Source organism: Cetorhinus maximus, chromosome 31 (genome assembly GCF_964194155.1).
Source record: "Cetorhinus maximus chromosome 31, sCetMax3.hap1.1, whole genome shotgun sequence".
NCBI classification, from domain to species: Eukaryota; Metazoa; Chordata; class Chondrichthyes; order Lamniformes; family Cetorhinidae; genus Cetorhinus; species Cetorhinus maximus.
The window spans coordinates 9469002-9483380 of NC_135909.1; the positions used below are offsets into that span (position 1 = coordinate 9469002).

At 45.2% G+C, this 14379-nt stretch overlaps 3 non-coding genes across 3 annotated transcripts; all 3 read left to right on the plus strand.

Moving 5' to 3' along the window:
- The first annotated feature begins 1714 nt into the window (after window positions 1-1714).
- On the plus strand, window positions 1715-1804 carry trnar-ucg (transfer RNA arginine (anticodon UCG)). The gene is given in 2 exon segments: window positions 1715-1751; window positions 1769-1804. It is a non-coding gene; the product is annotated as a tRNA-Arg (tRNA).
- Window positions 1805-7230: 5426 nt separating this feature from the next.
- trnal-aag (transfer RNA leucine (anticodon AAG)) lies at window positions 7231-7313 on the plus strand. Its single transcript has one exon. It is a non-coding gene; the product is annotated as a tRNA-Leu (tRNA).
- A 4131-nt stretch (window positions 7314-11444) lies between these two features.
- trnas-gcu (transfer RNA serine (anticodon GCU)) lies at window positions 11445-11526 on the plus strand. Its single transcript has one exon. It is a non-coding gene; the product is annotated as a tRNA-Ser (tRNA).
- Window positions 11527-14379: the final 2853 nt, after the last annotated feature.

Consider the following 14379-nt stretch of genomic DNA (forward strand, 5'->3'; position numbering starts at 1 on the left):
TCCTTCTCGCTCTTCCACATTCCCTGCACACGTTGGAGTCTGATCTCGCAGGCTTAATAGTCGCAATCTCGGCTGTTTGTCAAAGGGCTGATCAGAACCTGTTTCCTTATCCAGGTAAACACCTACACAGAAATAACAACAACAACAAAAATATTGTGGGTGCTGATTTTCTTATTTACCGGATGTGGGCGTCGCTGGCAAGGCCAGCGTTTATTGCCCATCCACAATTGCCCTTCAGAAAATGGCGGTGAGCTGCCATATTGAACCGCTGCAGCCCCTGTGGTGTAGGTACACCCACTGTGCTGTAGAGAGGGAGTTCCAGGATCTTGAACCAGCGACAGTGAAGGAATGGCGATCTATTTCCAAGTCAGGATAATGTGCGGCTTGGAGGGGAACTTCCACGTGTTGGTGTTCCCATGTGTCTGCTGCCTTTGCACTTCCAGATGATAGCAGTCGGGGGTTTGCCTGCCGATTAGGCAGGCCATCCAAATGCTCACAATTTATTACGAGAAAATCTTTTCCACACGTTATCTTTGGTTCCTTTTCGAATGAATTAAAATCGGCCCTGGCTGGTCACTGATCCATGAGCCAGTGGGAACAATTCATGTTTATTTACTTTCTCTAAACCCTCTTGACAGTTCTGTCTGTGGAGTGATTAAAAATACCGAATTCCAGACGTGGGATTTGAACAATGAGGGACTGTAGATCAATGATAAAGGAAGTGATACTTTGATAATCAGATTAGGAAATAGTTTAAAAGTTATGAAATCCGTCCAAACCTATGCATTGCTGGTTCAGAAGCACAATGCGTCACTAGGGCGTGGGAAACTCGGATTAGATTCCCGAAGTTGCCGATTCTGTAACAGCGTCACAGTCCCTAAATTATTTTCTTTTCTTCAGGTTACTTTCAGTTTGCTTTCTGTTTTAGTGCAGTGATCTTGTAGTTAGGGAAATAAATTGATTTCAGCATGATGGGCGGATTGGTGATTCAGGGGTAGAATTCTTATTTTTCATCAAAGAAACCTGGGTTCGATTACAGTGAATGCATAACTCAATGTCTTCAATAATGTTTCAAGGATCAAAGTTCCGGGACAGATAAATACCCAGTTTCTCGCTTTTCCATCATATATTTGATGAACACAAGTCTATAAAACTGAGATTTAAAATTAAAGTGCTGTTTCCCGATGGGATCTCTGAAATTCCCCTTTGCTGAGAGAGATGTTTCCTAATTTCACTCCGGAAACGTCTTGTTTTTTGACTAAGCCCCAACGCCCCCCTCCCCGTCCCCCAATTCCGAAATTCCCACCATCGCTGAAGTTTCTCTCTCTGACACTATCGTCTTAACATGTCGGAAAGTGCGATCAAATTGCTCATTAATTCGGGAAGAACGGCTTCCTTTGTTCGTGGTTTATATGAAGGGGCTGTTTTGTGGTTTATTTTCTGGAATTTAGCAGCGGTTGAGGGGAGGCCACGAGGCAGAGAATGAGAGAGATTCAAAACACTGCAGGAGAATGATGAGGAGAGGGTACGGACAATAGGAACTGAGTTCCCGATCTCCCAATCCTTATTTTCCAACGAAAGACACGGAGTCAAACTCAGACCCTGAGGCCATGGATCTGGGTTTCAGCGAATCATCCAAAAATCGAATTGAAAAATATACAACCACGATATTTATTTACATGGCACTAGCATCAGTTGCAGTATCGTATTACCTGACCGCGTGGCCTAATGGATAAGGCGTCTGACTTCGGTGGTATTTGCAGAGGTTATCAGAAGATTGCAGGTTCGAGTCCTGCTGTGGTCGTTTTATATGGAAATCTGTTTAACTTCCTGAAAAACGCGGTCTCACTCGTCAACTGAAGTTTCTGCGTTTCCTTCCTAACATGACAGGGCTCTTTCTCAAAATGTCTGCTCTTGTTAATTTGTGCATTAATTGCTAACTCATTTTGTTTATCTGATCAGTTTCGTTAAATTGTTGATGTGTCCAACTGGAACAAAAGCTGTGCATCAATCGGTTTAATAAAATGCTTTGGGAGAATTCCAATCTTCTCATGAAGCGGCTCGATCATTAGCTGAATCTGCTGTCACTGGACTAACAATACAGAGGTGCCAGGCTAATCTCTGCGGGCACGGGTTTAAATCCCAACAGAGCAGATTTAAATTAAAATATTTCCTAAATTTGGAATTAAAATCTCGGCACAGTAATGGCGGCTATGAAACTATGATCGATTGTGGTAAAAACCCACCCGGTTCACGAATGGCCTTTACGGAAAGAAATCATCCGCACTTCCCTTGCCTGCCCTACATGTGACTCCAGACCCACAGTAATTAGTTTCACTCGTAACTTCAAGGATAATGTGAGATGATCAACAAATGCTGGGCTTGCAAAAGACGCCCATACACTATGAAAAATTAAACAAGTGGTAAACAGACACGACATGATTTTCAGGATGTCTACCTTTTCCCTTGAAGAATGAAGGCTGGGGGGTGGTCTCATACAGGTCTTTAAAATTATGAAAGATTCTGGGAGGCTGAATTCAGGGAAAGTGGAGCAGAGAAGTATCGATAACTATGTGTCTCGCTCTCACACACAAGGCAACGGCTGACGGGTCGAATGCAACGTTATAACTACTTAACTGTGCATCGGCGACTCATAAGAGCGGTAAATAAATTCCATCCGCAATGTCTCCGCGGCACCCTCCAGATTCCGTGGGAGCACTGCCAAACAAACTGTAGTGTCGTTCTCGAAGGCAGTTCCACCAGCATTCAGGCCAAACTCCTGAAAAATTAAGATAAAAGCAAAATACTGCGGATGCTGGAAATCTGGAACAAAAACAAAAATACCTGAAATAAGTCAGCAGGTTTGACGGCATCTGCGGAGAGGAATACAGTTAACGTTTCGAGTCCGTATGACTGTTCAACTGATGAAGAGTCATTCGGACTCGAAACGTTCACTGTATTCCCCTCCGCAGATGCTGTCAGACCTGCTGAGCTTTTCCAGGTATTTTTGTTTTTGTTCCTGAAAAACTAAATTGCATGGACTGCACACAGTGACCGGATAATCGAAAAGCGCCGCATCCGCCAAGTCCTGTTTCCTCAACTCTCAAATGGACAACATTCCAGGGGAGGACAAAGAAAATGCTCCAAAGACACTCTGAAACGTTAATTCAAACGCTGCAGCATTCATATTAATGACTCCGAGGAACTTGCTTCTCATCATTCAAAATGACCAAAACCTGTCCCCAAGCTGCAGCGCGCTGTGAGTCCCCAGGTCTCAATGATGAGGCAGAACGGCGGCTAAGAAGAAGTAACAGGAAGCAAATCCTGCACTCTGGATCTCACTACCTCGTGGGACATCCTGTCCCCATGTGTCCTAAGGTCTGTGGGCCGAGAATCGGCCTGTTCACTCTCATGAAGGCCCATGGCAGAAACTCACGGCCCTGACTGGATGTCATCCTCGTATCGAGGGCCAGACGATAACCACTGCTTATTACATAATACATATAAGAAGAGGTCATCTCCATCCATAGTATTTCTACAACTGTCCCTTCCCGAATAATATGAACAAGTCTCCTCTGTTGTCTCTGATCTGTCAACTTCACTATATCAGAATGTGCTGCCATCTACTGGCCGCAACAGAGCGGTAGAAATTCACATTGTCGGTGTCGCGGAAACAGGTCAATGTGAGGAATTTGTGATGTGACGGAGCAGACATAGAAATGCAAATATGAACTATAATTTAGGAAACACAATTAATTAATTTATTCCCATTGAATCGGCAGCAGTTACAGGCCAACTATCGCCTGGAGCAACTGAGACGATTAGATAAACTGCATTTAAGGGAAGCCTAGATAAGTATAGGAGGGAGAATGAATTTCAGGGATAAACAGAGAATGTTACATGAAGTATTCTAGGTGGAGGATCTTGTCGGGCAGTTTACCTGTTAGAACAAATGGCCCACTTTCAGTGAGGTATATTCTGGTTTGAATGAATCCAGATTTGCAAAGTGTCTCCGGGACTGACATATACGTAATGAATCCCACATCCAAACTGTGAGCAAAAGACAGAGAGACCCAGAATGAATCATTAACTTAAGCCTGGCATCAGTGACTGACTGATACACATTGAATCGCACACTCTCACAGTATTCAATGGACAGAATGATACAGAATGAATCATACACACAGGCACATCACCAGAATCTGACAGATCCACAATTAATCCCGAAAACAAATCCTGTCCCAGGGACAAGCGATAAATAATTAATCCACAGAGACCAACAGATGAACAATGAATTCCAAACTCAAATCCTGTTCCAAAGACAAAGTGGTCCTGAATGAACCTCACACACATGCACATAGAATAGGTACAACAGAGAAGGGGACTATTCGGCCCTCTGTCTCTCCTGAGATCCTTCAGCAGAAACTGAACTATCCCAGTCCCCAGCCCTGTCTCCACAGCCATGTAAACTTTTATCTTCAGGTGGCTGTCCAGTTCCACTATGAAAGCCCCGAGTGGTTGCATATCTTACTGATTGGACAGAGGAGTTGATCTTTCATCGGTCCAGTGGAATACAGACCAACTGAATATTAGAGCAATTTCTGATATGGATAAATTTCAAATGCAGTTCATTTATCATTTTGCCAATATATCAGGAGATTCAAACTAGTTCTGTTAAAGCAGAATGACAGTGAGTTCAGTAAGAAATGTTTACAAAGTACAGCAATTTCTTTCTGCTCACTGTACACACATATATCGAATTGTTTCAAATAGCAGGAGCGGAAACTGCAGCCCGCAGTCTTCACGTTAGCATTGACCTGAATTTCAGTTTTGTGGGTAGAGGGGTACAGGGAGCGCGGATGTTATTGTGGGAACTGAAGTCACTTTTCCTGTGAATGGAGCCGGTTAAAGAGCTCGGGCCGGCCTGAGAGTCCTAGAAGCCGGGGTCAGTGGGTAGCCTGGGGAGAAGACAGGCCCCACAGACAGGAATTAAGATTTGAAAGAGAAATGGGGTACGGGACGGGGTGATGCGAGGAGGGGGAGGGAGAGCCGGGGAGGGAGATAGGGAGGGAGACAGCGAGGGAGAGAGGGAGGGAGTTAGAGAAGGGCGGAGCTGGAGGAAGAGAGGCAGCAGGCGGGAGGGAGGGAGGAACTTGAATTTTTCCACCATATTTTACAACCTAAGGAAGACTTAAAGCCTCACGGCCAATGGTGCGGGAGCGGAGGTGTGTCTTCGTAAGTGAGATTGCTGCTTGAATGTGCACAGCAACCTGATCAATGACTATATAATCTGTTTCAGTGATTCTGTTTGATGGATTAATATTGATCCCAGGACTCCGGGTAAGACTCCACTTCTCTTGTTGTAAATAGTCTGGTCGGATTGTTCGCATCCGTCCGATAGGGGAAATGGGGTTTCGGCTTAAATTGTGATTTATGAGTGAAAGAGTCATGTATCTTTATTGCCTCTCTGTGGGGCATTACACAATTTGTGAAACATATTTGCCTCTTCTAGAATTTCAAGCAGTTGGAAGCACTGAAGAAGTTCTGGTTCTATCTTTACTAATTCACCTGAACTGTGATAATTAAATATAACATCTTCCAGGCAGTGGAGATATAATATCGGCACCAAAAATACTCACACACCACCGCGGATGTTGTTTTTTTCCCCCAGGGAGACTCGGTTGAAGAGTTTCCCTTTTTTGTTACTCTGAGCTTCTCAATGTTGTAATGCTGTCTGCTTCATTCCTGGGAGACAAGTGGGAATCAGAAATGATCACTCCCTCCCTGTGTGACTCCGACTGATACAGTTGTTATCATTAAGGTCAGTCAGCCTCTGACACCTTATCAGGTCCAATATTTGACTCAAAGTTAACGTTTTCTGTTATCTACACTGGGAATCGAAATTCCTGCTGCACTCTCTATCCCTGCCGTGATAAAAAATCCGTCTCTTTCAACTGTGGGTGTCTATCTCTCATTGTCTGTGACACCTCTTCAATTAACAATCTACTTCTGCTTCTCCTTACAGAGTGCAATCTTTTCTGTCTTTTTTCCCTATGCAGTGAACTATGATTCAGTCAGCTGCTCCCTTGCTTTTTACAATGAGGAGGTTGTGAGTTCAAAACTCATTCCCGGATCCTGACCACAAATTCAGGGTCACGCTCTAGTGAATTCTTTGCTGTTACTGGTGCCAGCTTTTAGACGATATGTTAAACTGAGCTGACATCTGCCTTCTCACGTAAAATATACAAGGCACAATTTCGGAGAGGGGCGGGGGAGTTATTCCATGATGTCGGAGACATTCAAAACAGATCCTATTGCCTTCATCACATTGCTGTGCCTGGAACCTGACTGTGTGCAAATCCTTCGAAATTTTTTTCAAACACATGATGACTGAAATCCTGTTAGGAAAAGACAAGTTATTATTGAAAATTCTGCTGAGTGACCTTCATTGGACAGCAGAGAAATCAGGTGAGGAATTCGAGTAAATCGACACCAGAGAACAAGTCACCGTCAAAACAACTTCCGTCCATCTTAAGAGAGTCGCAGTTCCCTGTATGTGAATGTGGATTAACCCCTTATATTCCCTCACAGACTCTGTGATCCCCAGGCCTTTGCGAATTCCAAAAAAAAGCTTAGACGACCTGAGAGCTGAGCAGTCGGGAGAGGGGATGGGAGTGGGGCGCGGGACTGGGGACAGAGAGGGAGGTGCGGGGGTTGGGGGTGGTGGAGGTGTGGTGGTGGGGGTTGAAAGCCATGGCGCAGAGTGATGAGTGTGAAAACAGCCGAATTTAAAGGTCACAGGAAAGCGGTGCCTGGAGCTGCCCCGAGGGACAAGCTTTGGGTTGTCAGTAAAAAGATCTCCTGTAATAAAGGCACAAAAACAAAAAGAGGAAATGCGGGGAATATTCAGCAGGTCCGAAAGCAGCTGTGGAGAGATATTCCTGTCGCCAGGATGTAACACTCCAATTGGATACTTCACGTCGCTCAGATCTTACACTCTCAACACCTTCGTGTGAGGAACAGGTCGGGCGGGAATTGGGTCTTTGTTGATTTGAGCAAACAGAGCAATGCAGCAATGAGAAGCTCCTCACCCCCCGGCGGCTTGGGGTAGGATGGGACTCAGATACAGGAACCTGACAGGTGCTGAAAAAAGGAAAATCACATCGAGTTTTTGAAAGCAGTGACAATGAATGTGGAATTTAAAACCATTTATGCAGAGGTGCCAACTGAGTCAGGATGGCCGAGCGGTCTAAGGCGCTGCGTTAAGGTCGCAGTCTCCTCTGGAGGCGTGGGTTCGAATCCCACTCCTGACATTTTTTTCCTTCAGCACCTTCCAAACCCGAGATCTCCACCACCTGGGAGAAAAAAGGCAGCAGATGCATGAGAACAGCAGCAAGCTCCCCTCCGAGCTACACGCCATCCTGACTTGGAACTGTATCACCCCCTCAAATCCTGGAACTCCCTTCCTAACAGCGCTGTGGACCTACTTACACCATATGGGCTGCAGCAGTTCAAGAAGGCAGCTCACTGCCAGCTTCTCAAGGGGAATTTCGGTCGGCCGAGCCAGACTCGAGGCAACCGGATCCCCTGAAAACAGCTCAGAAAGTAAACTGGATCCAAAAGCAACATACTGCGAATGCTGAAAATCAGAAATAGTAACAATCAGAAAGTGCTGGAAATACACAACAATTATACAGCATCTGTGGAGAGAAATATAGAACGAGCAGGATACAGCGCTCCAGATGCAGATCTAAGTACATCTGCCCTTCTCGACCGTAGTGGTCATGGGTTTGGAAAGTGTTGTTTAAGGAGGTTTGTTGAATTCCTGTATGCATCTTGTAGATGCTTCACACTCCTCGACTGTGCGTCGGTGGTGGAGGGAGCGAATGTTTATGGATGTGGTGCCAATGAAGCTTTCTCCTGGATGATGCCAAGCTTCATGAGTGTTGTGGGTGCTGCACTCCACCAGGCAATTGGCGACCATTCCATCACACTCCTGACTTGTGCCATATAGATACTGGACAAGGTTTGGAGAGTCAGGAGGTGAGTTAATCGTTGCACAATCCCTCGCCTCTGACCTGCCCTTGTAACGACAGTGTTTATAAGGCTAGTCCAGTTCAGTTTTTGGTCATCAGTAACCCTCAGGATGTTGAGAGTGGGCGATTCAGTGGTGGTAACGCCATTAAACGTCAAGGGCCAGTGGTTAGATTCTTTCTTGTTGGAGATGGCTATTGCCTGGCACTTATGTGGTGTGATTGTTACTTGTCATTTTTCATCCCAAGTTTGGATATTGTCCAGGTCTTGCTGCATTTGGATATGGACTGCTTCAGTATCTGAGGAGTCACGAATGGTGCTGAACTTTGTGAAATTATAAGCGAACATCCCCACCTCTGACCTTATGATGGAAGAAAGGTCGTTGCTGAAGCAGTGGAAGAAGGCTGGGCCGAGCACATTACCCCGAGGAACTCCTGCAGTGATATCCTGGAGCTGAGATGACTGAACGCCTTAGGCATGACTACAAACTAATGGAGTTTTCCACCTGATTCCCATTGACTCCAGTTTTCCTAGCGCTCCTTGATGCCACATTCAGACAAATCCGGCCTTGATGTTAAGGGCAGTCACTCTCACCTCTCCTCGGGAGTTCAGCTCTTTTGTCTATACTTGAACCAAGGCTGTAAGGAGGCCAGGAGCTGAGTGTCCCTGGCGGAACCCAAACTGTGCATCAGTGAGCAGGTTATTGTTAAGCAAGTGATAGCACTATTGATGACCCCTTCTATTACATTACTGATGATCGAGAGTAGACTGATTGTGAAGTAATTGGCCCGGTTGGATTTGGCCTGCTTTCTGTGTACAGGAAATACCTGGTCAATTTTCCACATAGCCGGGTAGGTGCCAGTGTTGTAGCTGTACTGGAAAAGCTTGGCTTGGGGCGTGGCATGTTCTGGGGCACAAGTCTTCAGTACTATTTCAAGAATATAGTCAGGGCCCATAGACTTTGCACTACCCAATGCCTTCAGCTGTTTCTTGATATCACTTGGAGTGAATCGAATTGGCTGAAGACTGGCATCTGTGATGCTGGGGACCTCTGGAGGAGGCTGAGATGGATCATCCACTCGGCACTTCTTGTAGCAAATGTATATCGCTTGTGCTGATGTGCTGAGGTCCTCCATGATTGTGGATAGGGATATTTGTGGTGTCTCTTCTTCCAGTGAATTGTTTAATTGTCCATCACCATTCCCGACTGGATGCAGCAGGACTGCGGATTTTAGGTCTGCCTGTTAGTTCTGCGATCGCTTAGCTCTGTCTATCACTTGCTGCAGATGTTGGTTGGAATGCAAGTAGTCCTGTGTCATAGCTTCACCATGTTGACAACTCATTATCAGGTAAGGCTGGTGCAGCTCCTGGAATGCCCTCTTCACTCTTCATTGAACAAGGGTTGATCACCTGGCTTGATGGTAATGATATAGTGGGGAATATGCCAGCCCATGAGTTTACAGATAGTGTTCGAATACAGTTCTATTCCTGCTGATGGCCCACAGGGCTTCATGGATGTCCGGTCTTGTGTTGCTAAGTATGTTCAAAATCTATCCCATGTAGCACGGTGGTAGTGCCACAAAACATGATGGAGTCTGTCCTCAATGTGAAGGCGGGACTTCGTCTCCACAACTTCTGTGTGATAGTCACTTCTACTGATAGTGTCTTGGACAGGTGCATCTGCAGCAGGCAGATTGGTGAGGATGAGCTCAAGTATGATTTTCCCTCTTGTTGGTTCACTCAGCACCTGCCACAGACCCAGTCTCGCAGCGATGTCATTTAGGACTCGTCCAGCTCAGTCAGTCGTGGTGCTACCGAGCCACTTTTGGTGATGCACGTTGAATCCCTCCACCCGGAGGACATTCTGTGCCCTTGCCATCCTCAGTGCTTCCTCCAAGTGGTGTTCAACATGCAGGAACACTGGTTCATCAGCTGAGGGAGGGCAGTACGTGGTAATCAGCAGGTTTCCTCGCCCATGTTTGACCTGATGCCTTAAAAATTCATCGGGTCCGGTGGCAATGTTGAGGAATGCCAGGGCTACTGCCATCCGACTGTATACCACTGTGCCACCACCTCTGCTGGGCTTGTCCTGCCAGTGGGACAGGGCATATCCAGGGTTAGTGATGGTGGAGCCTGTGGACGTTATCTGTGAGGATCAATATTTCAGGCTGAAGCTTGCCTAGTCTGTGAGGCAGCTCTCCCAAGTTCGGCACTAGCCCCTGAGATGTTAGTAAGGAGGACTTTGCAGGGTGGACAGGGCTGAGACTGACGGTGCCGAGGTCGATGCCACCTGGTCCGTCCGGTTTCATTCCCTTTTTTGTGACTTTGTAGCGGTTTGTTACAACTGAGAGGCTTGGTAGGCCATTTCAGAGGGCAGTTAAGAGTCAACCACATTGGTCTGTCTTCGACAGTGCGATCAAGTGGCGCTAACTCACCAATCACCTGCTCACTGAAGCTCAGTTTGGTTTCCGCCAGGATCACTCAGCTCCCGACCTCATTGCAGCCTTGGTCCGAATATGGACAAAAGAGCTGAACTCAAGGCGTGTGAGTTGCAAGTGACGACAGTTGGCTATACAGAAGCATTTGGCAGAGTGTGGCATTGAGAAACCCAACAAAACTGAAGTCAATTTATACAAGGAGGGAAACTCTCCACTGGTTGGAGTCGGCCCCGGGATTTCTAATACATTCCAAAAGATTTCCAGCATTCACAATATTTCACATTTTGTTAATTTTCTGTGGGTGACAATGAAAGGATATGTTGAATACTTTTATTGCGGCAGCTGGCTCGTTGGTCTAAGGGTATGATTCTCGCATGTGGTATTTGTTGTGAATTAATATGCGAGAAGTCACGGGTTCAATTCCCGGACGAGCCCAACCAGCATTTTAATACATTAATTCGTGTGCTCGAGGCGGTGCCAGTTGGGGAAATCAGGACCAGGTTTGAACATCCGCGAAATCATTGCGGAAAATAAATCACAACACAGAAAACCAACGCAAAGTTTCTCCGAATGCATCGAATACGGCAACTCTCTCCTTGTGGGTTCAGTCGGAGGCTGATTGCTGTCAGTTACTGTCTTGAGTGAAAAACCACATTTCAGTTGTGTTCCGGTACTTGCAGTGAGCCGGAAGGAGTTTCTTTATTCTTCCAGATGAATGTATGTTTCGGACTTTCCGCGGTGGGTTTTCACACTGTCCAGAAACATGTTGGATATCGTGTTGAAGTGTTGAAGTGATTCACATCAGTCGATTTACAACAGTTCCTACCTGATGTGATGGAAATGTATTTTATTGACAAACTACATGAGAGACCTGGATGGTTATTCAGGACCTGAAACAGGCAGGATCATTTAGTTCAACAGTTCATGAAAGCAAAACAGTACAGGAGGAGGTTTAACAAGGAAACCGCACGTGACGAGGTGGCCGAGAGGTTAAGTCGATGGGCTGCTAATCCATTGTGCTTTGTACGCGTGGGTTCGAATCCCACCTTCGTCGTCAGTTTATTAACTGGTTCTTCGTGAACGCGGTGCTTTTTTCAGAAGACATGTCTGAAATCACTGATGTCATCTTCCGAGACCAGGTTTCCAGAGGTGGTGGCGTTGGGATAATGTCGCTAATCACTCCATGATTATCTGAATTTAAGGTTGATCATCCACTGTGCTTCCCACGAGTGAGTTTAAATCCTGTTTTTGTGTGGGACTGCATTATGCAGAAAGGAAATCGGAAATTACCATCAGACCCAAGTTATGACGTTTCCTGTAATACCGTGAATATCAATGTTTCAGGGTCGAACTGGTTGAAAATTTTACGATGATTAAATAACATTCTAGCTTCGTTTTTTAGTCTAGCGGGCAGTGTGCAAACCATTTAGCTTTTACTGGGGTGTTAACAAGAAGCATTGGGAATCGAAATTCCTGCTACAATCTCTGTCCCTGCCGTGAGAAAAAGTCGGTCTCTTTCAACTGTGGGTGTTTATCTCTCATTGTCTGTGACATTTCTTCAATTAACAATCTACTTCTGCCTCTCCTTGGAGTGAAATGTCTTCCGTCGTCTTTCCTTTGCTGTGAATGATGATTCAGTCAGTTGTTCTCTTGCTCTTTACAATCAGGAGGTTGTGAGTTCAAAACTCACTCCAGAATCCTGAGCACAAATTCAGGCTGACGCTCTAGTGCAGTAATCAGTGAATGTTTCACTGTTAGTGGTGCCAGCTTTTAGATGATATGGTAAATTGAGGTGCCCTCTGCCTTCTTAGGTACAGTATACCAAACATCATTTCGGAGAGGGGTGGGGGAGTTATTCCATGGTGTCGGGGCCCACAGTCATCCCTCAATTAAAATCACTTTATTACAGATTTATTGTCTTTATCATATTGCTGCTCCTGGTAGCTGGCTGTGAGCATGTTTTTAAACAAATTTTTCAAAAACACGGTGATTGAAACCCTGTCAGGAAAAATCAAATTCCTATTGAAAACTCTGCTGAGTGAGCTTCATTGGACAGCAGAGAAATCAGGTGAGGAATTCGAGTAAATCGACACCAGAGGAAAAGTCAACATCAAAACTGGATCAACTCTTGTGAAGATCAATGAGTAAAAGCTGAGAACTCCGCGCATCATCATTTCATTGACCAGAGACACTCACGGAAGTGTTTTGTAAAATGTGTCTCTAATGCAAACCTGAAGGAATGAAACCTTCCCAGTTCATGGTGATACTGGGGATGGAATTCCATTTTTTAAATAAGTGATTAAGAATGAACGATCATGTCTGTCAAAATAATGATTATCTGTGTCTTTGACGTGATGATGTCTCCGCTATGCTGATAATCTTGTCCTTCTCATGGTCCATATCTCAGGGAGGGCGCTGCTGTCCAAATAAGCATGGGAATTATTGCAGGGTGTCCTGTAGATCCGACATAATGAAGCTAATATGTATAAACTTCACTATATCGGGTGCAGATAAGATATTGGTTTTCTTTTTTGTTACTCAGATAATCATAGAGTGATAGAGAGCAAGGGAAGGCCGTTTGGACCATGGCCTGAAATGGGCTGAGAGAAAGGGGAAATCCTCGGCTGGTGTATTTTTGCAGCACTTCTGCTACGTCCGTGTGTGAAATAAAATGATTTGAGAGGTTGGTTACAGATTGAAGTGTTTACTGGAAGCAAGAAGCTGATGTAAATTTACTATGAAGCAAATTCAGAGGTGATTTTGTATCGCAGACAAATGTTATTTTATAGCGTTAATGAGAATTTAAATAAACTGAGTATAGTTTCAATCCATCAATCGCTGGGTTAGGAGGCCAGCACGTTTCTGCAACGCCAGTCTCCTCCGAAGCAACATTTTTCTACTGCCTATTACCGTTTTTTGGTAGGCAAATACCTATTCACTTCCTCATTACTTTTTAAACAGGAGCACAACTATTGGGAAGCTCACCCAAGCTCCGCAAATCCACTTATGCTACCACGAATGTACCAGACAGAGAAAGGCACACAGGAAAGAGGCAAGAGACTATCAGGATAAACACAGTCGCTGACACTAAAAGGTGCCGAGCAAACCAGCAAGATATTACAATGGAGAAACTGATCATTTATGAAAAGGTATTTCCTGCTGCATAAAGATAGGGCCTGTTTTAAATGTAATTCCTATTGTGTAACTGTGCTCTCTGCTGTACAACTGATCCCTCTGTGGTGAAACTGTGATTCTGCTGTTGACACATTCTCACTGTCATTATGTAAAATGCTTCCCTGTTGTGCAAATGTGCTCCCGGCTGTGTAAATATGATCCATTGTGTGCAAAAATTTTCTTTGTTCGATAAAGATATTTCCTCTAGTGTAAAGATGTTCTCGGTTCTGTGAGGAGGTTTTCTGTGGGAAAATATGTTCTTCCTGGTTTCATGGTCTTCCTTGTCAAATGCTGCCTTGATATCAAGGGCAGTCGCTGTCACCTCACCCGTTCAGTTCAGCAGTTTTGTCTATGTTTGGGCCAAGGCTGCAGTGCAGTCAGGAGCTGAATGGTCCTGGTGGATCCCAAACTAATCTTCAATGAACAGGTTACTGCTGAGTAACTGCTGCTGGATACCACTGTCGAAGACACCATCCATCATTTCTTTATTTTTATAGGGAGAACAATAATGCGGCAGTACCTCGCCGGGTTGGATTTGTCCTGCATATTTTTTGTGGACATGACATACCTGTTGGCATAGCCAGCGACTCCCACATCTCGTGGGGGGAAAAAATGTTCCGGGTCTTGTGCAAAGCTCTCGTTAAACCGGAATGGGATTACTATAATCAAACCTCGACTGTGGCTGTTGAAACTTGTGAGAACATGTGATTGTGGGATACATGAGGCATTTATC